This window comes from Melopsittacus undulatus, chromosome 1, assembly GCF_012275295.1.
Source record: "Melopsittacus undulatus isolate bMelUnd1 chromosome 1, bMelUnd1.mat.Z, whole genome shotgun sequence".
NCBI classification, from domain to species: Eukaryota; Metazoa; Chordata; class Aves; order Psittaciformes; family Psittaculidae; genus Melopsittacus; species Melopsittacus undulatus.
The window spans coordinates 21,347,404-21,375,386 of NC_047527.1; the positions used below are offsets into that span (position 1 = coordinate 21,347,404).

At 44.6% G+C, this 27,983-nt stretch overlaps 1 protein-coding gene across 2 annotated transcripts in view; it reads left to right on the forward strand.

Annotated features, from left to right (window-relative positions):
- The first annotated feature begins 233 nt into the window (after nucleotides 1–233).
- NCALD (neurocalcin delta) overlaps nucleotides 234–27,983 on the forward strand; it is a 51,384-nt gene continuing 23,634 nt past the window's right edge. The window contains exon 1 of one of the 2 annotated variants that reach the window (XM_005150902.3): nucleotides 234–327. The gene's annotated coding sequence lies outside the window, so the exon portion shown is untranslated. Of the gene's footprint in view, nucleotides 356–27,983 lie in introns of both variants that reach the window. The other variant, XM_031050543.2, reaches the window with a different exon arrangement.

Here is a 27,983-nt window from a genome sequence, read left to right on the forward strand (position 1 = left end):
CCAGCGAGCGCTGTGTGTTTGGGCTGTGCGGGCGCCCGCGCCGGCTCAGCGTGCGCGCAGTGTGACAGATGACCTATTGAAATCATTTCGGAGCACTGCTGGGGTTGCCAGGACAACCCGTGCTCCCTGGGCCTGCGCCTGGCCATGTGACAGCCGCCTTGACGTCAGCTGGAGGCAGAGCCTGCGGTTTCGGCCGCGCAGTCAAAGCCTTGTGAGAACCCAGTGGATGCTGGATTTATCCCCACCGCCGCCGCCGCTGCCGCCGCTGCCGTTCTCAGGGGCTGCCAGAGCATGGACTATTAACAACTTGCATTTCTGCAGTGTGAGGTAACCGTCTGCTTTACCTTCTCATCAGGTATTTCTTGGGCTTTCCTTAAAAAAAAAAGAATAGAAAGCAGCTTATCGGGACTGATTTTTTTCACTTGTTTGTTTTGGCTGGAAGTTTGCCTTGATGAACAAGCCCGGCACTATCAGATAAATGCAAAGCAGCTTCCAGTTACTAATTCTGTGTGCAGACTGCAAAGCGGACTTAAATTTAGATTAATGATCCGTGAAAGGAGAAGAAAATGATATTGTTCTCATTTGACACTTTAGGAATACAAATGAACACGAGTAACTCTAGGCTAATGCGTTCAGGAGTTAAAAGAAATTCTGTTTAGGTATTCTGTTGATTGGGGCATCTCTACAGCTTTATAGCTCCGCTGGAACTTAGAAATTAGGTTTTTAATGCTGCTCAGTTCAGGCGGGTTTGTACCCAACGTGTTCGGTGAGGGGGGAGCCAGCAGCCGATGCAGTTGGGAACAGCTTGAAATCCAACTCCCAAAGTTCGAGTCTTTAAACCATCTTTGTTCACACAGTCCCCGCACGCTCCCCGGGTTTTCTGTCCCTCTCCTGGGGCACGCGGCACTCTTGACCGTATAGTGTTTACAAAGGGAAGGATCAAGAGCTTCCTGAAAAATTGTCTGAAACATGCCCAGAGAGCAGCAGTGCTGAACAGGGGCTTTCACACTGTCCTCACATGCACACACACGGCTTGGGGTTTGCCTTTTCTTTTTGCTGTTGTGGGTTGAGAGCATTTAGAATAGCCAAAAAAAGACCTGCAGCATGAAGAGCATCACAGGAATTGAAAAATGAAATTGCTGTTTGGGTCCTTTTGTAAAAAGAAGAGTGGGTTTGGGTCTGTTTCTGTATTACACTTACTCCGAGGGGGCTGTTGTGGGGAAAGAGATCACAGGGCTCCTGAAGTTTAGTGCCACAGCCTGAGTTTGTTTGTGTGGGAATATATAGATTCATTTTAAGAACAGATTACGGCTGAAGCATCATGTGTGTTGTTTCCTGGAAAAGTATGCTCGATCGTTCTTATCTTCTCCAATTATATGCTCCTGTTCCCTTCCTCCCAAAGTTCAAAGGGTTTATTGATAATGGTAATGATTTTCTAAAGCAGCTGCCACTCTGAAACAATCACAGAGCTACAAAACAATTTGAAACAGAGCAATAAAAGATAAAAAATTCTATAAACATTATTATTCAAATGTGACCAAATGCAGCAGAAGCAATTGTTTCAGAAAGGGAGGCAATGCAGAGGTTAAAACTGAAAGCACTTCTGTGAGGAAAGTTATGTCTTAATACTGTGGATTTCACTGCATTTGGTATTCTTGACAGAGCAACAGGGATAAATGCATCTGAAACCTCTAAACCGTTGCCATTATCTCATATGCTCTTTCCAATTTAACTCTTGTGCCTAGAATATCAATGTTTAGGGAGGCTGGAATATTTTTAATTTCCTTTATTGAATTCTTTACCTGATGTCAATGCATCAGCGCATGAGGAATCTCGACTGGCTCCTTGTAGGTGAGTTTAACCAAGGTTTACAGGAGCCTTGCAGCTTCCCTGTGGAGGTGCTAGCAACCCGTGTGCAGCCTTCCAGTAGGGAAGTGGGAGTCTCGGTGTTCTCACAGGGGTGCAAACCAGTGTGGGGATCTGTGTTTTGGCTGATGGTGGTCCTTGCACCTCACCTGCATGGGGGGGGTCTCCCCAGAATCTGTGGAGTGGGGCAGGAGGGGAGGGCAAGGGGAGGCAGTTGATGCGGTCCACCAGCTGCTTGTTCACCAGCTTACGCCAGTGGGGTAAGTCCAGTGAAGGACTGAGGCATGGAGTCTGGGGATTGATTCTTGCTGAGCAGCATCTGCCATTCAAAAAAAGTCACCAACTTCCAGTCTGGAGAATTTGGCTCCATGTATAGCTGCAGTCGCCTGCCAGGTTTGACTTGAGTTGTCGGTGTGGCAGTGATGCTCAGTGAGGGCTGGGGCTTCACCTCATTCGTTTAGGCTTGCATACAGTGTCCTGTAGCTTTTGATGCCTTGAAAACACCAGCAAGGGCAAAAATAATTGATGCAACTTTTGCTAAAGAGCTGTTAATTAGAAATATTTATAAACAGCTGGAATGGACGTATCTTGCATTAGTGATATTGAGCAAGTCTTCTAAAAGCTCTAGCTTGACCTGAGAGAGGAGGATGATAGATTCCTTCACATTTTACCAGGAGGGTCCCAGCCATGCTGTGGCAGGAGGCAGCTGGTGAGTGCTGCTGGGGTTTCACAGGGATGTGTCCTTCTTGGCAGAGTGACCAACTCTGTCCCTTCTCTTTGAGTCTCTGGGGGCTTTGGGAATCCCATCAGCCCAGGCTTCTTTGAGCACCAGAGGTGGGGATGGCAGAGATGTGGTCAGGCAGGCAGTGCCAGAGCACGCACCTGGAGGAAAAGGCAGAGGGGAATGGCAGGGGACAGTGCCTGACTTGTCCCATGGCTGCGTGCCTCTCTGCTCAGTGATTTCATGCTCTCGTTTTCGCTGGTCAGCTGTGTACCAAATCCTTTTGACAAACACCTGGATTTTACCCTGGATGTGTGTGAAGTTGCCAGGCAATGTAATGCTAAGCATCCCAAAATCTCTGCCCTGCCATGATTTGACTCACCATGAGAAAAGCAAACAGCCTGTAGGTTCCATCCTACCACTGAGAGGGGGATGGTGGCTACCGCCCATCCCTCCTCCTCTGCCCAACACTGCAACCGTGACACTGACAGCTTAGCTGGACTTGAAATCCTCTGACGTAAAGAGAAAAATGTAAGATTGCACATGGGCTTGATGAGAAACCACCTTCTTCTGGGGTGGCCAGATTGACCCTCCTGCCTGCCATCAGCCTTCAGATCATTTACAAATGTCACCCCTTTGCACACACACAGTGAGGAGATGGTTTCTATTGACAGCCTCCTTGTCCATGGAGAAGGGTGAGGAAACTGAGAATTCCTAAAGAATTCAAGCATTTCACCTTAGGAAATATCTTGGCTAAAAACAGGACTGAGATCTCCTTAAGTCGCTTCTCACACAACTGGATACAGACAGGGAAATTAAAAAAAGACATGATCTATTGATGCCTCTAGCCTAGTAATAATAACACACTCAAGCCTTTCATGTGCTCTACCTTGTTCTGGTTGAGTTGATGGGCAATGGCAATCTAAATTTAGGTTAGAAGCATAATAAAACCTAAAAAAAACTTGCAAAGCAGAATGCTGACTCCTTCTTGCATTTTTCAAACAGAATGAGATTTCTGTCTTTTTAAAGGTCCTAGTCGTTACTCAAGGCAATAATTCAAGGGGAATAAAATCCCCTGTAAAGGAGAGAAGAATCGTCAGACACTGGAAATTGATGTAGGATTATGGAATTTCAGGCTCTTAAATTACATATTGCAGAAGTTGGTTTCCACCCTGCTAAAAATCATTACATTGTGCTAATTTAATGTCCTGCATCAACGTTAGCAACAACTGGTTTAAATGATAACTGAGCTGCAGTACAGATTTGGTATTTTAATCAACAGTTGCTTTTCCAATTAAAAGCAGATGCCATGTGTATGGTACTCTGAATGCAAAATAAAAGTTGATCTGGTTGTCGGTTCCAAGCTAAAGCAACAAAAATCCTAACTCTGGAATGTTTTTGGTGATCATATTTTAGAAGTAATCTTCCATGGTGAGCCAAAATCTGTGCAGACAGTTATAGTCTGATAACAGTTAAAAAAATAGACAATGTTTTGGCTGTACTTTCACTGCTGTTAAATTTATCTTCTTAAATAGCAGGGAGTATGAGTTGAGGTTTGAGAAACAGCAATTTTGTAATTATTTTACATGGATCAAATTATTCTGTCATCAAATTTGCATTTCAGACAGCATTACAGTATGAAAATATAATTAGAAACTGTACTTCAGGAATTGCTGAATGTGGTGTTTCCCAGGGGGAGCACTGCGAAGAAGCTGCCCTCACTACAACTTCAGCGAATGTCAAAACCCTATAGGTGGAAAATGCGAAGGCTGAGTTGTAAAGTTCTTCTCCCTTCCGCAGTCTGCACTCACTGTCAGCTTTCTGACAAACTTCATTTTTCTGTAAGATTAATTTCCACAGAAACATCCGATCATTAAGAGCTGAAGTGCTCAGATCCTGCTCAGCTGAATTTCAGTCTGGCTGTGCTGAGAGCTGCTGAATTGCTTTCAGCCACAAAATGACACTGAGATAATGTAAGGATCTGATTTACACAGAGGAAAGCCAAGAAGCTTGTACTTTGGACTGAAATTCTGGTTTTAATCTGCCCAGAGCATGGAATTCCCAGCAATGCCTCCTATCACAGGGCAGAGTAGAGGATGGGTCTCAGTTTACATCTGTTTCTCTTCTTTTGTAATTCAAGACTTTTTGCTGCACATGTTCACAATGTTGTGCAAAGTTTTAGCTGTGTAAATCTCATTGATGTCAACCCTTACTTTTTTTTTTTTACTATTCTTGTTATGATCTTTGGCTTAGCATAGACAAATTAGCTGGAAATGAGCATATCTTTTCTTTTCAGTTGTGTTGATAAATCCTGTCCGATTTTGTCAGACACACACACTTTGGAGACCATCATGGGCAGTTTTTCTGACCACCTTGTTGGGATGTTGGACAGGACCGTATGTGGAGCAAAGCCTGTAATGCACAAAGCAAAGCTGGCATTGGGAGGAGGTAGAAGCTGACTGTGGGGCATGTTTGATGCTGTAATGTCCCCATACATCTCTCTCAGTCCTGCTGAGAGACAATCACAGTGCTCTTGCAGAGGAAATATCAGGGCCAGGTGTGAAAAGGAGCAGTACACTCAGGACCGCATGGATAATTGGGCTGGCTGGTTCCCAGTGACTCAGGGATACAGTTGCTCCCAAAATACTCTGTGGAACCACCTGCCTCCCAAAGCCACCTTCAGGCACTCACCTACAGCCAGTCCTGGTGCTTTGCATGGACGCAGGGGGGGACAACTGGCCCATTGGTTACATTTTGTGTGATACAGTCTTGCAGTCTGGATCAGGTGTTTGCAATGTGAGCAAAGGGCAGGATCTGCAGGGTGTCACTGATGATGACCTGAGAAGGCATTTTTTGGGTGCAGTAAGTCAGGTTGGCTCTTTATGGACAAATGGCCTTGCCTGGGGATCCCTGTGTTTTGCAGGTGGGGCATGATCCCTGCTGGTTTGCAGGTGGGGCACGAGCAGCTCCTGAGCATCACACCACTAGTTTTGCAAATTTCATAGAATCATGGAGTCATAGTCATAAAGGCATGGAATTATGGAACGGCTTGGGTTGAAAGGGGCCTTAGGTATCATCTAGTGCTAATCCCTCTGCCTTGGACAGGGTCACCTTCCACTAGACCAGGTTGATCAAAGGCCTGTCCAACCTGGCCTTGAACACTGTCAGGGATGAGGCAGCCACAGCTTCTCTGAGCAACCTGTGCCACTACCTCACTGCCCTCACAGTAAAGAACTTCTTCCCTATATCTAATCCCAATCTACTTAGAACTCCAGAGGGGTAGGAGACTTTCAGCCAGCTTTGTCTGTGCACAGAAGCAGGTGAACACCAGGGCTGAAAGCTTTGAGACAGGTTTATATCTGCCACACTTGTCACAAAGCCTCTTAGCAGTGTGCTGAACTTCACTGACAAGAGAACTGGGCCCCAGGACCATGCCAGAGCCATGCTGACTCTGTTGGACCAGGTGGGACAGGGAAAGTGGGGGAAGGAGAGCCCTGGGCAGGACTAGGTGACCAGATGGGAGAGCTGGGTTTGTCCAGCCTAAAGAAAAGAAGGCTCAGGGGAGACCATGTTCCAGAAGTTAAAGGGTGGCTACAAAGGAGGTGGAGACTCCCTTTTCACTCACATGGAAAAGACATGGGGTGATGGGCACAAGTTACTGCTGGGGAGATTCCAACTGGACACAAGAAAAAAATGTCACAATCAGAAGAGTCAGCATCGGAATAATCTCCCCAGGGGAGTGGTGGGCTACTGAACATCCCCACTGTTAAGATTCAGCCAGACAGGGCACTGGGACATCTAGTCTAGGTCATGGTTTGCCTGGAAAAGCTGGACCAGATGATCCTTGAGGTCCCTTCCAACCTGGTATTCTATGATTCTATGGTGATTGAGCTGACAGTGGGATGAGGCCAGAGGCAGCCTTGCTACTTCTTGGTTGTTCTGCTGTCACTGTTCCTGCACTGCTGCATTTGCCCCAGCAGGGACCTCTAGTAACCTTGCCCAATGTCCCCGGGCATCTGCAGTACAGGCCAAGAGTAGTGTGAAAAAGGACTGTCTGAGGGAGCTAGGAAAGCTAAATGGTTCCTCTTAATAGTGATACTGTAATTTTGATGCCATCTGGTGTGGCTAAACGGGCTGTGGTCTCTGCTCAGTACTGGGTACAAAATAGCACTGGAGAAACATGGCACAGTCAACCCTCACACAGTAGGTGCTACTGAAGGAACTTCATGCTTGTTCTCACAGACCAGATTTTTGAGAGAGCCAAGACTGCATGAGCAGAGGTTTTGTTAGACAAGCAGATCAGGTAGTTTATAGGGTTTAACTTCAGAGAATACAAGTTAAAGGCAAAGAAGGTCAAAGTTAGCTTCTTTCCTTGCTAAATTCCCTTGCTCTTAGAGCAGGCAGATTCCCTGATTATGCCTCACATAGCCTTTCTGCATGTCCTGCAGGAATTAAAAAACACAATGGATCCAGCTCATTTGAAGTGTCTAACTTCAGCTGAATAATACTCAAAGAGACTTCAGCCATGAGGCAATTCAGCCCTAGAACTTTTAACTCTAAAGAAAATATTCCGCTCATGTTGCGTGCATGTTTCCTAAAGGCAAATCCAAGAGACCAAGGGAAAGCGAGCACAAAGCCGTTGATTATTTCCACAACTGCTATATGCTTCCTATCACAACACTATTCTTTTGTGCAGAATGGCAGCGTGATTGCAGAGTCCTCTTTAACTTCACCATTTTAGCAAGCCCAGGTCCAATTAGAGCAATTATATCTCAGCAGAAACACTGTCTGTTGTACTCTGGACTTGTCTGTCAAGTGTCCTATTCATAGCTGTTTATCTTTTGTGAGGTTTTTCATGTAAAGTTGGTCTGACCCTAGAACAGCCTCATCTGAAGGGTAGCCTGCATTTTTTGTATACTTATTTCACAGGCTGATGTGAATAATAATAAGAAGCTGGCCAAGGACACCTCTTTCAGTCTAACCCCAGCCTCCTTTTGCTTGAACTTATTGCTGATTTGGTACAGCATGCAGATTTCACTTTCAATTATTTCACTTCGCCTTTCACTTTCGATTAGTTTACTGCTAAAAATTGAGAACACTGTCAAAATTTGCAGTTCTTCCTTGCCGCATTGAAGGGTTTCCTTAATCAAAATCCCCAGCATGAGTTGCAAGGCATGTAATGTTTTATGGCATGTGATTTTAAACCACTTACAGCTCTGGGGTCTGTTTGGGACTGTCTGGCCTCTGAGTTATAGAAGAGCCTTTGAGTACTTCTGCAGAAATACTATGTTCTGCTTTACCTTTGCTGTCTGAGCCTGACAAAGCAGCTGAGTGACTCCTGCCAAGGAAGTCCTCCTTGTCCCCATGAAGGTAAAAGCTGAGAAGCAGAGCTCAGTGAAAGGCAGAAGTGCTGAGGCTTGGGAAGGTGAGGGGCAGTGGAAAGAGGAACTCTCCTCTTCCTGAACAAAAAATAGATTTTTATTTTCTCAGGCTTCTCCTGGAACTGAAAACCCAGTGTTTGGAGTCACCTACCTGAGGCAAGATGAGCTCTTTTCTGACAATTCAGAAATGAGACTGCCTGTGAGAAAGAAGCCACTATCCCTGCCACTGGCTTCATGGCATCCTTGGGAGTCCTGGCAAACATGAATAGCAGGGTAGTGTTGCTTTAGGAACTGAAATCATGAGCCCAGACCTTAGTAATTCTTCCTCCAACATCAACAGGGCAGTGATTCTGCCATACTCATTTCCTGGTTTACCTGTCTTCTGCTAGGTTTTAGCCCACGATGGAAGGTGGCTGGTTGCTTTTGTCAGGAGGACCTGCAGAGCCACCTGCAGTGGTGTCACAGATGTCACCAGTGCTTTTCCATGGCACAGGATGCCACAAGCAGGAGACCCATGCCAGTGCTAACTGGGGCTGCAAAGGCACCTTGCAGACTTGGTCACAACAGTGGCAAGGGTGAATGAGAGCTGACAAAAGAACAGTGTAACATGCTCCACACCAGCTCCATTGGAGTCTTGGTGAATTTGTTAAGATAAGTTTATGTTTACCTGGATTTACAGGCTTAGAGATTCAGTTTCTCTTCTTGCAGCAGTGATGGCCTTTTCTCTGTGAACCATTGGCAGTGGGCTGCTCTGCAGGGCTAGACCCCTCTACTCACCATGTCCACATAATGCTTGCAATGCCCCAATTAGAAAAGTACAGTTCTTTTCAGAGATGACAAAAGGTGACAGAAGTGGTAGTAAGGTGACTGCTTGCCTGACTTTCACTCATTTTATTAGACAATGGGACCCATGCAGAACCCCCACCTGACTTAATTCAAAGTGTCTGATTAAAAGTTTAAGTATGTTTCACTATCAGTTCACCCCATGTCAGTTATTAGTCTACTGTGGTGTTGCTCCCGTACCAAGAGTATGTAGTAAAACACACCTTTGCTGCATGTAGTTCCCACAGTACTTGCAGATGGCACTCAGGGTAGGGCATTGCAGAGGCAGCCAGGAGATAATGGGTTAAGACAAGCCAGTTACCAGTTTGAGGCATTTTCAAAAATAGCAGCTTTTCTTTTGTTTGTTGAATGCCCCGTGCTTTTCCAGCACTGTTCCCATTATTCATTTCTTTCCCAAAATAACATTTTTAAGCAGAGGAATGGCTTAAGTGAAGAGAGGAGGGGATCTGCAGCCTGAGATGGACAGCTACACGTGCTCCTGTGTCAGCACTGAGGGGGCTCAGAGCTGCCCTTGGATGCTAATGGCAAACTGTCAGGGAGGTGGGAATCCAGGTATTTCAGGCAATTTCACCTCCTCAGGGTCAAGCCTGGCAATTCCTTCCTGACAGCCCTCAGCAGTGCTTCCTCAGGGCAAGCTTGGGGGTTGCACAGCTTGCAGCTGCCCTTGCAGAGGAACGATTATTCTTCTTTCAGAGGGGAAGCCTGAACATGTCAGGATGGCTTCCAGCTACACAGGGGACGTGCTTATGGCCAGCACAGTGGGAAGGTGCCCTGGCAGGCAACGTGCTTCTCCCAACCAGACTCTCTGTAGCCCAACTTGACCAGAAGCATCTCTTGCTGGTGGATGCTCCTTCAAAGCAGAAGGAGGGGAAACCTCTGGGAAGATAATCCCAAGGGAGCCTGGCCCCAGCATGCATGATGCAGGCAGATCCCACTGAGCCAGGATGTAGCCATGGCCCTTGGGGTGTCCGTCAGTGAATGCTGACCTGGGAGAGCAGCTGCTCTGGAGGGGGTCCCTGGCAGCACCACCAGGGCTGGCTGGGGACACCCCTCTTTCATCCCTCACAGTCAGGCATGCAGCTGAATAGCCCCAGAGACAGGTGCTGGCAGCATTCCCCTGGTGTGCCGGGAACAGTGGAAAAGAAGCCCTGAGAGCAATTAAAAATTAAATGCTTGGTGGCAGCACTTGTTGTCACTGCATCCAGCAGTTCACCTCACTGTGGATGGCTGGCACCCAAGTGATGAGCAGGAGGAGAGGAGCATCCCATCCCTGCTGTGCTTACAGAAGACCAGCCAGCCCTCTTGCTGCCCTGATGGGGCGTGGAGAGGAGCTGCCCCATGCTGTGTGTGGGACCCCAGCTCTGCCCCACCAGAGCCAGCAGTGCCTGCCTCTCTGTGGAAATCCCCAGAGTCATAGTGAAAGGCACCACATGAGGAGGTGGCCAGACCCAGATGAGTCACACACTGCTTGGACAGATGCTGCTGCTAAATACGGGGTGCTGGGGAGTTGGACTGGCCATACCACAGCCCTCTGTCTGATCTGAGGTCTGGAATAATCCCAACAATGGACTTGCATAGTGTGGGCAGAAGCTGAGCCTACTGGCACTGGCATTTGGGGTGCAAAGGTCAAGCCTACCAAGGTTGGTATTAGGGGGTACAAAGGCTGAGCCTCACTTGGGTTATCATTCAGGGGTTCTGTTGACATGTATGTGAAAAGCAGTGTCCATTGTGGTAGAGAGCAGGACCCACATATAGCAGAGCAAGCTACTAGGCTCTGTGTTGCTGTCAGCCGGGGGTTGCCAAAATCAGGCAGAAGCTGGGGCGCAGAGATGAGATGCAGATGACCTGACCCTTGCCTGCCTGTATCACCAGAAAGCATTAGCACCTGGCAGACATCATCCCCCCAGTGCCCTCCTCCTTCCCAGCAGGGATTGGACTGCTCACCCCATCATTTCCACCTCCCCTAGCCCTCCTGCTGGCATTTTCCTCACCAGTGGTGCATTTGGCCTTCCATGGCATCCTAGTCAAACTCCTTGGTCTTCAAATGCTTTGAAAGCCCTTCAGAGCCCCAGCAAGCCCATGAAAGAGCCTGAGGCCACTTGCAGACCATGTCCCACATGATTCTGACTTTGGGTATAATTCATAATCCCTTCTTAATGCCCCTTTCACAGTAGGTAAACTTGCTCCCCCCAAGCCTTGACATTTCTTACTTTATGACTAACATTCCAGTAAGTGACAAGCTATCCAGTTTCATGAGATGATGGCTGTGTTTGTACTATGGATGCTGGTTGTGTCCATGCTGCACAAAATAGGGAGCATCCCCAGCACTGGAGCTCTGTGATGAAAACTACTGTCCATCCACAGCTGCTCCTATTCCAGTTTTTCTTTCCACCAATTCATATCCTCTCAGCTGGTGCCCAGCCCAAGTCTGGGACTTATTCTGTGCCACTGGGACTATCCAAAGGGGCAGATGGTATACAGTCACTCTTCAGGAACGTGCAAATTGAAGTAGCGTGGATGAGAGAACTTGTGCGCCAGTTGGTCCCAGTGCTGGGGAATGAAGCCAGATGCATTTGTTTTGTGGTCACAGGTGATGTGGTAAATGTCATCATGCGTAACTGGGTGGGAATATCCTTGGGGGAAAAAAAACCCCAAAAAACCAAACAAAAAAGCCAAAAAACAAACCAAAACCAACAAACCTAGAAAAAACAATAAGAAACCCAATAAAAAAAAATGTAGAAATGTGTTTTTTTTCTGGAGCCCAAAGCCAGGGAAAGCTCATGAGCTGTGCACTCTTGCCACGGCCACCAGCAGGAAACCAGCCCACTGGAGCATGACAAAAAGGCTGACAGCTCCAGTCTGTCAAATGAAGCAGTGGAGTTTTAATAGGACCAAAGCAAAAGAAGTGAGGCGCATGCCTAGAAAGAAAGATAAAGAAAAACCTTTGGTCTGTAGAGAAACAGGCTTTTTACTCCCCCATCTGCATAGAGGGACATTATTGCATACACTGCTGACCTGAGTCTGTACAGAGGTTTCTTTCCCCCATGTGTGGGTTTGATGCTAATTTCCTTAGTACACACTCTTCATCCTGCCTGGTTCAGTTATGAACCTTTTCTAGTTTACAATCAATTTATTTTAAAGATGTGAAAATTGTAGAGGTGAATATCCAGTACTGTACTGCCTTGCTCCACAGTTTCCCCCGAATGAGGGAGTTGTTATCATCTGTATTAACCTTCTCAATGAGAGATTTGACATGATCCACTTTTCTAATGCTGTGTTGTGCCTAGTATCTGTTTTTTAAGCCTGAAGCAAACACTGCGCTCTGCATAATGCCGCTGCTGCTCCCTGACTCCCACAGCACCTCACAGCACTGCATCTGCTGTGCTCAAGTATTTTGTATTTCACTCTGCAAGAAGTGATGTCCAAGGGCTCTCTTTGTAAAACTGCAGGGCTGAAAGAGGCAAAAAGCAAAGGAGATTTCTGAATGCAGTTTTCTGATGGTGCTTCTGGTTTTGCTGAGTTCAAGCTTTACTTTTTTGGCCTTGTGAGAGCCAGGGGAGCATTTACCTATCTGTCTCCTTCCCTGCAGCTTTTCAGTCAGGTTTGGTTATTTGTGTTACTTCCTCTGTTTGGCACGGAGTGTTTTCCACTTTGTCTGGGTTTCTCAGTCAGATCCACTGCCTATACCTCTGTTCTGGCAGCAGCCTCCTATCCCTGGGGACATTGTTGGCTGTGCAGCCACTGGAATGGGACTTGCCTTCCACCTTGCTGCATGCTGGAAAAGCAGCTCATTTTTGAGATGCTGAGCAGAAGTAGGCTATGTCACTTGGTAGAGGGCAAAATCTGTCACTTTGGGACTCTTTAGGCTGGGGTCTTTCTTTAAACCCCTCCACAGACTGACTTGTAACCCCAGGCAAATCACTTAATGTCAGTGGCTGTCCCAATCAGATCAACATGACCATGACTATGATGTCTTGGCAGGTCCTTTCATCCTTTCATTGCATGGCACTCTGATTTTATTTGCAGCCTTACATCAAAGCCCTGCAGGGCAAGAGGGTATTGGCTGGGTTTAGTAAGGCAGGACCCAGCTTTTAGTGAAGCAGGGCATGGCCATGACAGTCTGAAAGTGTCAAGTTTTCACCTTTCACTTGCAAACAGAAGGTACTGTGCTCATATTGCTCCAAATAATACAGGGGATTTAGGAAGACTAGCATTAAGATATTTTTCAGAGTCACTGAATATGTTTTAATCCTTATTAGCCTTGAGCAAACTCACGGAGGGATAGGTATGGTTAAAGACCTGTTCTGTGCAGCCTGCCGTGCATTTTTAGCCACACAACTGCTCTCACTAGTGAAATAGAAATATGTCTTTCTAAAGGAAAGCTCAACAACAGGAAATATTTCTTTCACAAAACTGCACACAAGTGTTTTTTCCAAGCATCATTAGGTAATGGCAAAATCTGTCTTAAGTTTCTAGTTCCACTAAGCACCTGGCTCTAATGTACCATGTGCATTTTTTAACCAAAATGTGATCCTCTTTTAAAGAGCAGTATTTTTGTCTGGTAATAAAAGCCTGTTCAACCATCTGTGTGTTTCATCAGTGTTTGCATTCCTTATTCTGTATCATATTTTGCGTTGTGCTTCAGTCTTTCCACTGAAGCATCAGTGTTGTCCAAATTGCCACTGCTCAACTGGACATAATTCCCTATTCCTTTCTACTTTAAGCTTGTTATCTAATTCTGCTGGTGGGTAATTTTGGTCAAGATTCACAGCATATTAAATTTGTCTGTGCAGACAATACAGTGACAGACTTTTCTCCCAGTCATTGCTGAAATCACCCACCCCACCCGCTACAGAGGTTTATGATCGCTGCCTCTCAGGCATCTGGCACAAATGGAAGCAGCACCATTGTGTGATATGCTCATGACTTCAGGCATTAGTCTTGAGAAGTGCTGGGTAATTGAATGGTTTGTCATGTCTGTTTAAGTACATTTTTCCTGAAACTGCTCCTTCTCCAATCAATAAAAGACTCCATAAAATTGTTTAAACATATTAAGAAAAATGTGATTTGCTCCAGGAATCTTTATTGCATTTCATTATAAGCAGCTGAATCTAATATACAAAGAAGATCACTTTAAGTGGGCAAAAGGAAGCTCTATGCTCCATTCCCACTATGCAACTATAAGCACCATGCACCTTCTCCACCTAATGCAGTTAAATAAACTAATTAGATTTGGTGTTTCTAATGAGAAGAGTGGTTAACTATACTACACAAGGCCCGAGAGAAGTTGGCATCAGATGAATTTGTTAGATATCGTGGTATCTGTTCTCAGCTATTTTTTCCTGCCCTGAGGAAACTCGAGATAGATGATAGTAAAAATGTAGGCAGAGAGTTCAGATGATGTGATGCCAATCTCCCCATCTCATCTAAAATCAATTTCACTGCTCTCAGTCCTGCCCTCTGGATGCTCATGGGATAGCAGAGGACTGTGGTGTTCCTCTAGCTGCAGATCCATACAAGGCTAGGTTTTGTCTACAACATGAAGTGCCTTTGTGTCATTCACTACTGTTTTGTTCTGTATTGCTATTTCAAGTCCTGAGCAGACACTTTCTGCAGGAGGAAAAGAGAAGACTCAGTCCAAGGTGGTGTTCTGGAGCAACAGCTCCCTTCCAGCTGTGTTCTTCCCATTAAGTGGACAGTTGACAGCTGTCTTGACTTTCCACATATAAGCACCTAATAGATGAACATCAGAATCAAACATCTCCGGTACCCTGCAGCATCCAAAGGCTCGCATGTTGGTTGCCGCAGGAGCAGCCTGCCTTAGAACTGTCATTTATAGTGTTTGAAACATAAAGAAGATAACATCAAAGGGTGATGGCTTGACTTAGCGAATGAAGATTTGGGAAGGGCTTTACCCACACTTACTGCAAGCACACTGATGGCTAAAAAGGCCAATGTGGGATAGGCAAATCTGGTTGCAAAAAGCACAGCAAAAGGTCTCCTTGGGTGGTATAGGTGAGACACAATTCTTTCTACATTGTTTCTTCTCCTCAAGACTAATTCTGCATGTGTTCTCAAATGAGACAACAGCGTTATGTATGGTGTGTCTCCAAGTCTCCCAATTGGAGGCCAAGGTGGACCACTGATGGTAGTCGATATGGCCAAGGCTAAGGTATTGTTTCAGGGAGTCCTTATATCTCCTCTTTGAGGCACTTCTCTTGTGGCAGCCGGTGGCAAGTTCACCGTAAAACACAATCTTAGGGAGATGGTGATCCTCCATTCTGGAGATGTGCCCTGCCCAGCGCAGCTGCGATTTCAGCAATAACATCAAAGGGTGGATAGTGTGTTATATGAAGTACTTTCTAGCTGCGAATATCTGAGGGTCATTTTAATCCCTGTGAAAGAATGGGTGTGCTGAAGGTCATGAGGAAAGAAGGAGGCCCAGCAGCAGAGTGATATGTGATGCAACGCCATAAATGTGGGTTTGGGATGCGGAAGGGCAAAGCCTCAGCAATGAAGCAGCAGCTTGTGGCTGTGGGAACAGCCCTCTGCATTCATAGTGCTGCTGTGTGAAGGTAATAAGCAAAGGGGTTACTCCATGTCTGTCATGGTGTGGCTTAAGGGGAGCACAGGGCAAGGTCCCTCCCCATCATCACAACTGAGACAGTCCTGGGCATATCCTGAAGCAGAGGGAAGTCAGGAGGTTTAAGTGCCAACAGCTTCTACACCCTGATGTTCCTCTGTGAGTCCCAGTCAACCCAGGAACCTTGAAAACTGACCCCAAGTGGTCCAGGAGCACAGGACCAGCTGATACAAGAAGCCATACAGAAAATCCTTTCCTCCCTCTTCCTGTGCATTGGTCCAGTCAACACTGAAATGCAGCTGTCATGTGGTAATCTTTGTAAAGTGGACAGATGAAACATTATATGGCATTAATAAGTTATTGTGCTCACTGTAGAAGACAAAGGGATCACAATAAGGAAGAAAAATTTTGTAGAAAGTGTGACTTGCTCCATCAATACTGAATAGAAACTGGGGACATGGTTCACTTTCGAAGAAAATGGAAAACTTACTATTTCACAGATGTTGCTTTGGACAACATATTCTGCCAATCCTCTTGACTCCAAGGTTAAGCCCAACCAGCTGTGAATTTTATTGAGGTTACTTGTAAATCTCAATATCAATTAAATTTGTTGTAATAATTGTATTGCTGTTCCCAATGCTCTCTGATGCTTGAATTGACAGAGCTGGCTGGCTCTCCTGACCTGTCTGCTACATCCTGGCACTCACTCCTTTGCTTGTATAACCCTCCAGTCACATTCCTGCTGCTCCGCATTCTGATGGGTGGTGGTGGGAGATTATGTACAGCACAGGAAGACAGAGATATTGTGAACATGTTTACTTAGCATTACTGCCTTTTAATCTCCTCTTGGATATATGTTTGTGCCAGAAAGACTCTACCTACTGTAAGAAGTGCTCTTTGTTTTTAGGAAGGCAGGGCAAGAGAGGACCTCCTCACTCATCCAGCCCACTGCAGGTATCTACACCATATAGAGCCTATCTGTGATTTTTCAGACTCCATTTTCACATGGGCTAGGCCATTTGTCTTGCAATCTTCAGAAAAGGCCATTCCACAGACTTCAGTGCTCTAGTGGTTAGAGATCTGCTCTTATTCCCAGCCAAAATTTATTCATGGCTAGTTTCTACCCATTTGTTCCTGTGCCAGCATTGTCCTTCAGTTTAAATAGCTTTTCTCCTTCCCTAGTGTTTACCCCCTCTGATGTATTTATAGACTACAACCATATCCCCTCTTGGCCTTTCTTTAGCTAGGCTAAACAGCCGAGTGCCTCTGGTCTCCTCTGAGAGCACAGGCTTTCCATTCCCTTATTTGGCTTAACATCCCTGCACTGCAGCCACTGCGGGCCAAATTCCCTTTTCCTGAGCGTGTTTTCTTGGCCACATATTACAGCAACCAGGTGAGCCCTCATATCTGCAAGCCCTTGTACAACCTGCTGTGTTTCCATTAATAGCATTGGTACTTCTGCCTCCCAGACTTACCACATCAGTCTCTGAAGGTTCATTAGGAAGCATTGTTTGTCTGCTGCAGGTCATATCATTTTGGTATTTTCCAGTTATCTTACAGCTGTGTAAGATCTTCAGCTTCATCATTTCCAGTTAAAGCATCAATTCTTCCTACTAGCTCCTCAGAAATTGAACTTTGTAATAAAGAAATTTCATCCCATTATACTGTTTCAGTGCTAAGATCTTCCTGTTCTTTTTGTGTGGTAGCCTGGCTGTCCAACAGTGCATCTCACCTTGGTGTATTCAGAAACTGCACTGCTTCAGATGAAATTAATATGTTAAACAAGGTGAGACTCATCTTTGAAGAACTCTACTGTAACCACCTTCCACTTGGGATTTCCTCTTGCATTTCCACCCATGATCCTTAAAGAGGAAACATCTATCTCACACTGTCCATCACATCCTCCAGCAGGAATTATTTACTCTTATTTTACTTAAGTGGTTTTGAATTGATCTTTCTATATACATCTATATATCTACTAGAAATGAAACTGATAAGCTGGTCTCAAAGCCAGTGCAGGCAGACTGTCTAGGGGGTTTCCATATAAGGTCTGTTCTGCCAAAAAACTTCGGTTCTAACCCTTAACATTTCTACAACTTCAGTCTGAGATGTCTCTTCAGCAGGACTTGCCAATTGTGGTGCTCATGTCGGGGTGTTAGCAGACATGTTTTGCTCTGCTTCAGTCTCCCAGTGAGTTCTGAAGCCAAATTCATGATTCAAATCACTAACCTCATTATTTAGGCTTAGTACACTTTTTTATGGGAATTTGGAATAGGGTGAAAATTCTTTTGTGCTCTGGCCTGTGTTCCTCAGATCTTGGCCTGAAGAGGAATAGCAAAAATGATATTTATACCCTTTACATTCAATATGGGTGAGACTATAAATATCTTGTAGTCCTAAAACAACATTTCTGCTAGTTCTTCAATAAAGACTGAAAGACTTCTCCAACATCTCCATACAATTCCTCACAAAGATCTGACTGTCTTCTTCATTGTGCTGAAGGGTTTAGAGACTTTTGGAGGAGCTAGTGGTAACATCCCACACACCAAAGAACAAAGCTACTTCTGTTTGAGGCTCAAATAAAGCAAAAGGGGAGAAATTACTGAATATTTGTCTGCCCTTTTGATGACAGGAAAAGCAGTCCTTACCTTCCTTCCCTTGAACAGTTCAGGTTTTAGATATCTCTCAATGTTATCATCTAGTTCTTCTGAATGTGCTGTATAAATGTGAACTGAATGATTCTACCATCAAAAAGATAAAAAAGCCTTCAGAAATACCATTTCAGTCTAGTCAAACCTCTTCACTGCATTATAATTCAGCTGGTTTTATTAACATTAGAGCATTCTCTAATCAGAAGAATAAGCCTTGGCATATTGAAGGCTGGCTGACAAGCCTTCACCTTGTACATACATCTGAGAGGTAAAGCCAAGGACCAGATACTTCCATGATACTCTAGACTTCATTTTATTCACTTGGAGGACAGTTATCCTGGCTGCAACTCTAAGAGTAATCAGTTTGAGGAATTGTCTGCTGAGCAATCGGGCAGAAAAGGCTTTAATTTGGCATGAGGTTGCATTTTCCAGCTCTTTTTACTAAAATGGAGGAACTCCACAGCAACAAATTACATAATTCAATTTGACATTGGATGCTGAGCAAACTGAGACTGTCAAGCAGTTTTGTTAAACAAGCCTTCAGTATTTCTGTTTCTGCCTGAAATCAGGCCAGGAAGTGGAGTTTGTTCAGTCACTCTCCAGAGGTGGTATTGACTAGATTTCCATAGTCAATATTGCTGGACACAGCAAAATTTAGTTTTATGAATCAGTAGTTCGATGCCCCCTACTTTCTGTAGGCAAATAATGTGATAATTTGATATTAAAATGGTCACCTCCTGAGCTGCTGTCAAAGGGTGTAACCTGGAAAAGAGTGTTTCTAGATTCAAAGCATTGAGTGTACACCTGCACACATGCTCTGTCCTGGTCCAGCCCACTTGCTCTGTTCAGGCAACAGGCTCTGTTCTGGGGGCTCTGGCTATGAATTTCCAGCAGCAGATCCCTTCAACCAAGGAAGCTCCGTGCTGCTCTGCACCCAGAGAGAACACTTTTGCTGGTTTCTGCCTCTGCTATCAATAGAGGACACTGGCTAAAGATGATGAGAGCCAGGCAGATGGTTTTCCAGCACATAACAGAGCTCTTGGTATCAATCAGAGATGTCCCTCAGAGCTGCAGACCCCAAATCACTGCACCAGTTAATGCAGAGTCACAGTGTGCAGCCAGGTGCCTGGAGCCAAATTTCTCCCCCTCTCCTCTTCTTCTTTCCCGGAGCATCATCTGTTGGTGAGAAAACTTGGATGTAGGAAGCATCTGAGCGACAAGCATAGGAAGGGTACTGTACCAGCGTGCAGCTGCTTAGCATCTCAAAGGGAAGACTGAATTCCTTGTATCTGGCAATTGAGATACAGTCACATTATTGGCAGAATTAGTTCATATTCTAGTCCATCATGTGTACAAATAATGCACTCTGGGATTAAGCTCCTGTAGCAATAAATTTGCTAACCTAATTTTAAAAGATAAAAGCTCCAGTGAGGCATGGCTTCGTGGCATACTCCATTCCATTCAATTTCCAACACTTTGGAGGAGCAGGCAAGAAAGCCCTCCCTCAGGTAGCTGCTGCATGCCTCCAACCTCCTCCAAAAGCAAATCTTCTGGGGAAGGAAATAGAGCGGCGCTAAAACTCCCCTCCTTCTGGGTACCAGCATCTGCTGCCAGTCTTCGCAGCTCATGTGAAAGGTCATATGGAGCAGGACCTGGAGAATCCCTTTCAGGAAAATAAGAAGTACTTCTTTTGCATCAGAAGACCTCCCTCCCCTCACCCCATCCCTCCCGCTTCTACAGTGGTCTCTGACTGCCCTCTTGCCTCCATGAGTGCCAATAGCTATGTGCACTGCCAGCCCAGCCCTGGGATCTGTTACTGGCCTGGAAACAGGAAGCTTCTGAGTACTGATAGCACAGGAGATGCTGATTCCCATAGGCTGTTGCAGCTCAGCATGAAGAAGTGGCACAGAAGGAGGAAGGATTGAGTAGCCCATGGCACGGTGGAGCTGGGCAGACACCACAGGGCTTTGTACATGTTTCGGGGTAGGGATGGGTGAACGTGCTGGGCATTGTATGAGGTTGGATGGTGCCTAGGGATTGCTCTGTACCTGCAGGCTTCCTGTGACAGCAATTCAGGGACAGATATTGCAGCTGGTAAGGAAACCCCAAGAGCTGGGTGTTTCAAGCTGGATGGCAGCTCAGATCTCAGCAGAGGAACTGCTGAACCTCTGCAGTCTCAGAGGTGGGAATGGCTCTACCACAGTGTGGCCAAGACCTAGAGAAGAAGTATCGGCCTGTGCATGCAGCAGCTGTGCAGAAGGCAGTTAGGTGTTTTGTGCCCCCCAGTGCCTCACAGCTCTTAACAGGTCATTGATTTTTCACTCATGTTTGAGCTGCCTGGTGTTGCTAGCAGGACCAGAGTTTCTTACGCAATTTAACTGACTTAAGTCTCTCATCTGGCTACAGTGCAAGTATGGCATTGTCAGAAACCACAGGCATGAAGCTCATGTAATATTGGTGGCAGTAGCTTTATTTCTCTTGGCCATGCTGGGAGAGTTTGAAAGCTACTCCAAATGTTCCCTAGCATTTGCTTGTCTTCATATTTGAAAAGGCAGTATTTACATTGCAGGTTCTAGCAATGTGCTTGGTATGTGCTAGTTTAATATCATTTTAAGTAACTGGTCAGGACAAAAAGAAATCCTTGTGTTGGTATGTTGTCTTCATGTACGAAGGCTCAGATGTGTGATGCTCCAAATGATGTGCTAAAAGCATCTGCAGTAAGGTTGTGGTTGTCACACAGGTGCATAAAACAGTGCATGCAGAGAAGTCCTTTCTTTCACTGCTGGCTCTTGGCGCAAGCAGTTTGAGTCATCCTACATGGCGCCTGGAACTGATTATGAGCTCTGTGTGCAGCAAATCCATATTATCCCCAGTCACCCCTGTCTCAGCTTGTCCTGCCCCAATCTGCTGTGATTTTTTATTTTGTTGAGCTTCATTTGACTAATGACCACCTTCTTCTCCACTTGTATGTGCCAGAGTAGCTCCAGTCCCTGGTGGAATGTGAGGTGGTGAACTACTCAAACAATGGCCCCAGGCAGGACAGTGTTAGGGGAGGCACTGGACGCAGTGAGCAGGGTTTGGTAAGGGCAGGTGTTTTTGAGGAATCTCATCAGTTTCTGTCAGTTCTGCCTTGGCCAAGACAAGGAGGTCTCCAGGCTCAACTCTTTGGGATCCTCCAGGAATGCTGCTTATAGCTGCTGGGCTTCACCCTGGTAAAAGCTGCTATCACATCACTGGTATAGGGGAAAGAGACAGCTGGATGTTAGGGGACAATATGAGCCCCTTTCATCATGCTACATGATCATTTCCACGGAAGCATTTACCAGCAATTGCTCTAATCCATTGCCAAAAAAGAGCAGTTTTTCTTCCTTCAAATAGAAGTGAATGTAGCACTTGAGTCACACCATGTTCTTATAAATGGTAGTTTCTCACAACAAATGTGCTACATGCATAGTAAGAAATCATAATAGAGGGACCAGAACACACGTCAAGGCTTTGATTGTAAACTTTCAGCTCTGGGAAGCAGATGAGCAATCTTTATGTTGAATTAGAACTGCAGATATTTCCTTTTTCCTAAGCTAGTGTCTGTTACCATGGCCACAACCTTCAGAATTTTCTGGCTATTTACACTCATTAATAGGAGTGGAAGAGCAGATGTTTAATTACATTCTTATTCCATTCACTAGCATACAGCTGACATTTTAGGAGTCTTCAGTAAAAATAAATCAATTTTTACTGTTTATAATTTTCCTAAAGAAAAATAGCAGAGGTTAATTAATATATACCAGCATGTACTTCATCTTCAACTTCTATGTAGAGGTAAAGAAATCAGTGTCTTGACTCATTAAAGACAGAATATTAGACTGGTACTAGCAGCAGTCAGGGGTAGACGGAAACCATGCAGTAGAAAACAGACCAGGAGCTTCCAGCACTTGTCCTGGCCACCAACAGCCCAAAAGGACTGAACATGTTCCTTGAACCCTCTGTTTTCCACCCAAAGAAATGCCGTTGAGGCAAGGCCCCTCTCTCTGTGTATCTGCAGGACCTCCTGGTGAGCCACCAGCAGTCATGACTGTACGTTCCCAGTATCACCACTGTGCTGAAACCCCCCCATGGGTTTCTTACACACGAAACCTTGCAAGAAGCTTCTTCTCTACCACGTTGTGGCACTTCCAGTTTGTGATAAGAGACAATAATTACCCAGGAGATTGCTTAGTCAACAGGACTGCAGTGCATGGAGTCCCTTAGGTCTCTCACGGACTGTTCTTGATCCATTGCTTGTTACTTAGATGATGTTACCTCATATGTCACAGTATAGATCTCTCCATTAAAGTTTTTTGGACAGAGGAACCCAAATATAGGGTTGCTTAAATTTAATATTTATCTTTAAATGCTGGTGACCCAAACATGTAATGGGAGACTTGGCATCTCCCTGTGCACGTGTGCCCACTAGACTCTCTGGGCAAAGGAACACCCAGTTTCTGGTTCACAAGAAAGATCAAGTGTGAGGTAGGTGCTGAGTGCTACTGAGATGGGTGTGTAATTTGGTTTATGCTGAGAAATGTGATAAAAAGGCAAAATCTGATGTCTGCACACTTCCAGGGACAAATAGCTGCAGAGCAAGGAAGGACTTCCGGCTGTTCGGCTTGAGCATGTTTGCGTGGAGGGGCCCTAATCCTCATCTCACACTTACTTTCTATGTCTTATTTGGATATATGCCTTGTTGTTCTGAGACTGAGCTCTTCAGCAAAGGCTTCTTTGATGGGCTGAAGTGTTGGGGAAGTGAATGCCCTAAAAGAGTGGCTCCCGAGATGTGAATTCAGTTCTGCATATACAGGCTGCTCTCCCATTCCCTTCTAAAGACAGTTGCTCTAGACCAATGCTGTTTTAAGTCCATCGTTAGTATTTTCTTGACCTGGAGCTGCTATGTATCACCTTTTTGATGAGTTACAAGATGTCATTGTTTTGCTGTTGTTGCCCAGCTCCTCTTGAGCTAGTACCGCTTTCTAACTGGAAGCTATTCATGTACTAAGTTGACCACAATCTCAGCAGCAATTACACTGATGAACACTGATCTAATGATTTTGCAAACCAGGGCAAAGGACAGTGCTGTTTTGCCCTCAAAAGCAGAGCACAGGCTACAGAGGGAGTTCCAGCATGGGATTCTCACTGAAACCCCAAATGGAAACAGAGATGCTAAAAGAGGGATTTTAGGTCAGGGTCAATGACAGCAGAAAGTCCCACAATGAGAGATGTGGTCAGCATGTAGCTGCTTCTCACAGTCCCTGCTACTACATAGTGGTTACAGCATCTCCATTGCACTGCTGCCTCTAGGCAGGCAGGGGAATAGCTCACTGATGACAGATGTGCCTCTGCCGTGGCGGGGGGCAGGCTGGCTGTCCAACACTCCCTTCTCCTTTGACCATGCGCAGGTTGGCTGCCATGGTTTTGCATTTATTTTTGGCTGTGCAGTTATTTTTTAACTTGCAGTCCATTTTGATGCTGTAAAAACTTGCCTTTGTGCATGAAATATCTGTAATTAAATGTGTCCCCTCTTTATTTCATGCCTGCAGGGTACTATCTGCTATCTAAAACTCAAATTTTCCTGCTTTTTCCCATTCACCTGTTTCATAAAGGTAGTGTAATTTCCCTGGTGGCAGTAAGTCCAGCTGATAGAGGGCTTGATCTTTGGGCTTTAGGAACTGATTCTTTCTACAACAGTAGTAATACTACAGACATACCCTAAATAACTTGGTAAAAACTTAATATCATGCTGCCTAGTCTGGCTAAGTTGGTGTAGGACAGAAATAATGTTACCCATGTGGAGGGCAAACATAACCTCCCTGGAGCAGGAAAGGAAGCAAAAGAGGATTTGTTCAGTAGACAGCACATTTTTAGGCAGTCCCTTAGTCAGGGTACATTTTTAATTTGCAGTAGTGGAAAAAGCAAGTGCCCAGCTTCCAACATCTGCTTCACACTCCACACTTGACTGATCACATCTCTCACTGCAGCAGCTCAACAGGCCTGCAGCACCAAGGTCCCACGAAGGTGCAGTCAGTCCTGTGCAAAGCAGCTCTGATGGATGACCTAAGGTTTGTCCCATCTAGCACATCTGAAGAACCCATTTGGTTCTCTACTCAAGTCATTCACAGTTCAGTCTGGCATCCCACCTCTGCAGCCTGATCTACACTCTGATTTATACTCACCTCTCTGGTAACCTAATCAGGGAGTCTCTTTTGTCTCTTTTGTTCTCTTGAAAGTGTCTTTCTATAATAAGTCCATCTTTCTATATTATTTAAGCTAATGCTTCTTTTATATATATATATATACACATAAGTATACGTATATACATATATATTCTATATACATAATTCATACATGTACATATACATAAATGACTTCAAAAGATAAAGCTGAATTTTCAAAGTCAAATGCTTGGAAAAGTTGTAGTTTCAGTGATCTCTGCTTTCATCTCTCAACTTTTCTAGCTTTCAACTATTTCCCTGTAATTAAAGCATATATATTATTGCAGTGAGATCTGCCTTTCCTTTATGCTTCATTTCGGTAACACACCTTAGAAACTAATTGCAGAAATTCAAGATCAGAATCTCTGTAAGGAAGATCTCTTTTGAGATGATAGGGAATTTACTTTTAATGGCAAAGCTGTGCACCCCTGAACCTTTTATTCAGTGCTTCTTCAAATGTAGAGAGTCTTTACTTGCAAATTGGTGGAACCTCCCCTGCATTGCACCATAACTCTCCCCTTGCAAAGCAGTTTGAGTATTTCTCTGTGTGAGCGTACAAGGAGGACTTGCACATATTATCTTCCCATTAAGTGCAGCTTTGCACATTGACTTGAGTATGGGTCTGTGAGTATCTCAGTAAATATCTGGCAAGTTTCCTATTTTGAACAATCCAATCTAAGTATCTTTCTTAGGAATAATAAGATGCATCCAGACATCTTTGTTCCATGGTAATTATGATGCAATGTTCAGTAGGGTCTCGGTGTGTTTCTAGAAGATCATCTCATCAAGTCATAGTTTCCTCTGTGAATGAGATATTCTAGGCATTTTTCAGTCAAATTTTAATTAAATACACTTTTGATCTCAGCTAGCTCTGTAAATGAATGGGTTTGGAATAGATTAGAGCTACAGAACTCCCAGATGAAATATGTGGTTTCCTAAGTGGCAATTCAATGGAGACAAGAGTGGTAATCTGCTAAAATAGACTTCTGCAGAAAGAAGAACCCAGTAGAAAGTGCTTTTTTGTTTGAGTCAACTTTCAAAGTTCATGTATTTCATTTTTTAGGAAACAACATACTGTTGATTTTAGTGATGATATTTTTATCCCTCTTTGCGCCAATTAATTGCTTTGCTTAAATCTGGGTGTTAGATCTGGCAACAGTACTGGAAAAAACAGTCTGTGCTTTGTGTATAATGTGTGTATATGTAACACAGGAAGATTATACAAATTTAAATAAACTGGTTTTTCACCTCTGTGACTTAGTATCTTGCTAATTCAGCAGTTATATATAGAATGAGTCAGAAATGACAGATGGAATCATCCTTGGGTTTTATCAAACCTCTATCAAATGTAGCAATTTTTTCTTTCCAAAATGTAGCTCCTTTTATCATTTCTCCAGCCCAGCTACATACAGAGGCTACTTTGAGCATCCTGTGTGTATTCTGAAGAACAAATAATTTAATTATAAACCTGAACTGCCAAATCTATCCTGAATCTTTCCTTGTTTATGTTGGGTCCCCTTCAAAGCTAAGCTTATAGACTGACATTTATTTTAAAAAAGAGTAAAATTAGATTCTAAGTGAAATGTGTGAAATGCTAGGATGTCCATGCTCATGATTCCAGTTGGAGAGCTCATGCTCTGTTCAGTGTAAGGCCCTATGTGCTGCTGAATAGAGAGGGCATTTGGAGGTATGTCCTCAAGTTGCTGCTACATGTTTGGCCTGGTCAGTCCAGTTCTGCCTTCTGTTTTGGGCAGAAGGGAAAAAAAAAAAACCCTGTGTTTTCTATGCCCTGTAAGTGTGCATAGATGAGAGACTCAAACCTTTTAGCTGATAAGATGCTGGAAAAACTGAGCATCTGCTTGGTTGTGAGTTGTCTGTGTTTAGATCTGTTACGACATTCAGGAGTTGCCTTCTCTGTTTCTTCATTCTATACTTTGTTGACATCAGTCAAGAATTAGACAAGTCAGTACATATGTACATGGATATATCTGCCCATATAGTGCGATACAGGTGATGTCACTATGATGGTTTAAGAGAATGAGAGATTAATAAGGGAGAAAATATTTTTATATAGTGTAAAAAAGCAGAATGTACTGGTGAGTTTTACAGGCTGCTATCTACATGGAGAAATCATTGAAGAATTTCAGCCTGGGCTGGTCACACCTGGAAATGAGTTTTTTGTCGAGGTCTTCCACTTACTTTCAAGTAATCTCCAGCCTCACCCAGTTCATCAGCAGAAGTCAATTGTCCCAAGAACCAAGAAGCATCAGGTGAAATCAGGCCTTGCCAAAGCCCCCAGGGTCTTCAAAATCAGTGGGTTTCATACATGTTTGTTACCAGGTATCTTGTAATCCATCATCTCCTGCCTTTAAAATGAAGAAGATGAAGCTGAGTAAGGTCTGCTAGTCAGTATCAGCTCACATGGACAGCTGAGACCTACAAAGATGTATAATCGTGATTAGGAAAATGTTCTTTTGTAAAATGGCTACTCTAATATCAGTCTTGAAGTCCTGAACCTAAAGAGAAGGCCTATATAAAATCTTTTAAATGAGTTTAAGGTGTCTAAACCAGTCTTAGGTTTGATACAATTTGTGGCCCACTGCAATACATCTTTTACCACACTTGCGAATCCACTGCTTTTCAGGTACTAACTGCTTGCCTGTCACCTGCTCCATGGAGGTTAATGGCCACCTCTCCCTACACTAATATCCCCCTCAGCTCCAGATGTGCTAGTCACCCTTTTCTGTCTTGTTTATAGTGCACTAACAATGATTAATTTGCAGGCAACCTGTTTCTCTCCTGTGTTTAGCTTGGACCTCACTGTTTTGTCTGACCCACTAAGGTACCTGTGAGAGTCCATTTGTTATCTCATTAGGTGGTCAAATAAAAGATTTGTGAAGACCTTTCTTCACAAATACAGCTTCTTAGCAGTGGTTTTTAAGCATTCTTATGAAGTTCTGCTTTATTTATACTTTTCTGTCCACATCATGTGCAAAAGAGGGTGAGGACACACAAAGGACCGTGACTTCAAGGACTACCTATACTGCAAAGGGGCAGCATATGAGGCCTTCCAGGAATGCTAATATAGACCTCCAGTCAGAAAGCAAACCCATTATCTGATTTATAGATGCATATCTAAGCAGTGGGTGGAGAAGGGCATGAAAAACTTGTTTCAAAAGACCTTTTTTTCCCTGCATAAGCAACAAGAAAAATCTAAGCAATAAGACTTGCATCATTTTACAGCAGCTCCCCAGCTTTCAACTTCATGCTTGAGCTGGCTACAACAACTGATGTGCCAGGGCTCAAGGAGACCATGTCACTGCCAGAGTAGACCCTCACCTTTTGGCCAGTACTCATTAGCCACATGCAAAAGTTCTTTATGACTCAGCCACCACCATGGGGCATGGATTGTCCTCCATGCACTCATGTTCCTGGTACCTAATACCCCTGTTAGAGGTCCTAATATGCCTGTGTCCCAGGCTTCTTTGGAAGGGTCAAGAAGACTGCTTCCAGGTCTCTGTGCAATAAATCGGGATTTATGGAGGGACTGGGAGCTGGGGGTTCACCATAGGATATACCCCTACACACATAGCACTGAGGCACACTTGTTTCTGCACACATGAATTTAAGTGAAGTACATGTTAGATGAACTTTGACCTCTACTGCTTTGACTACAGCAGAAAACAAGGGTCT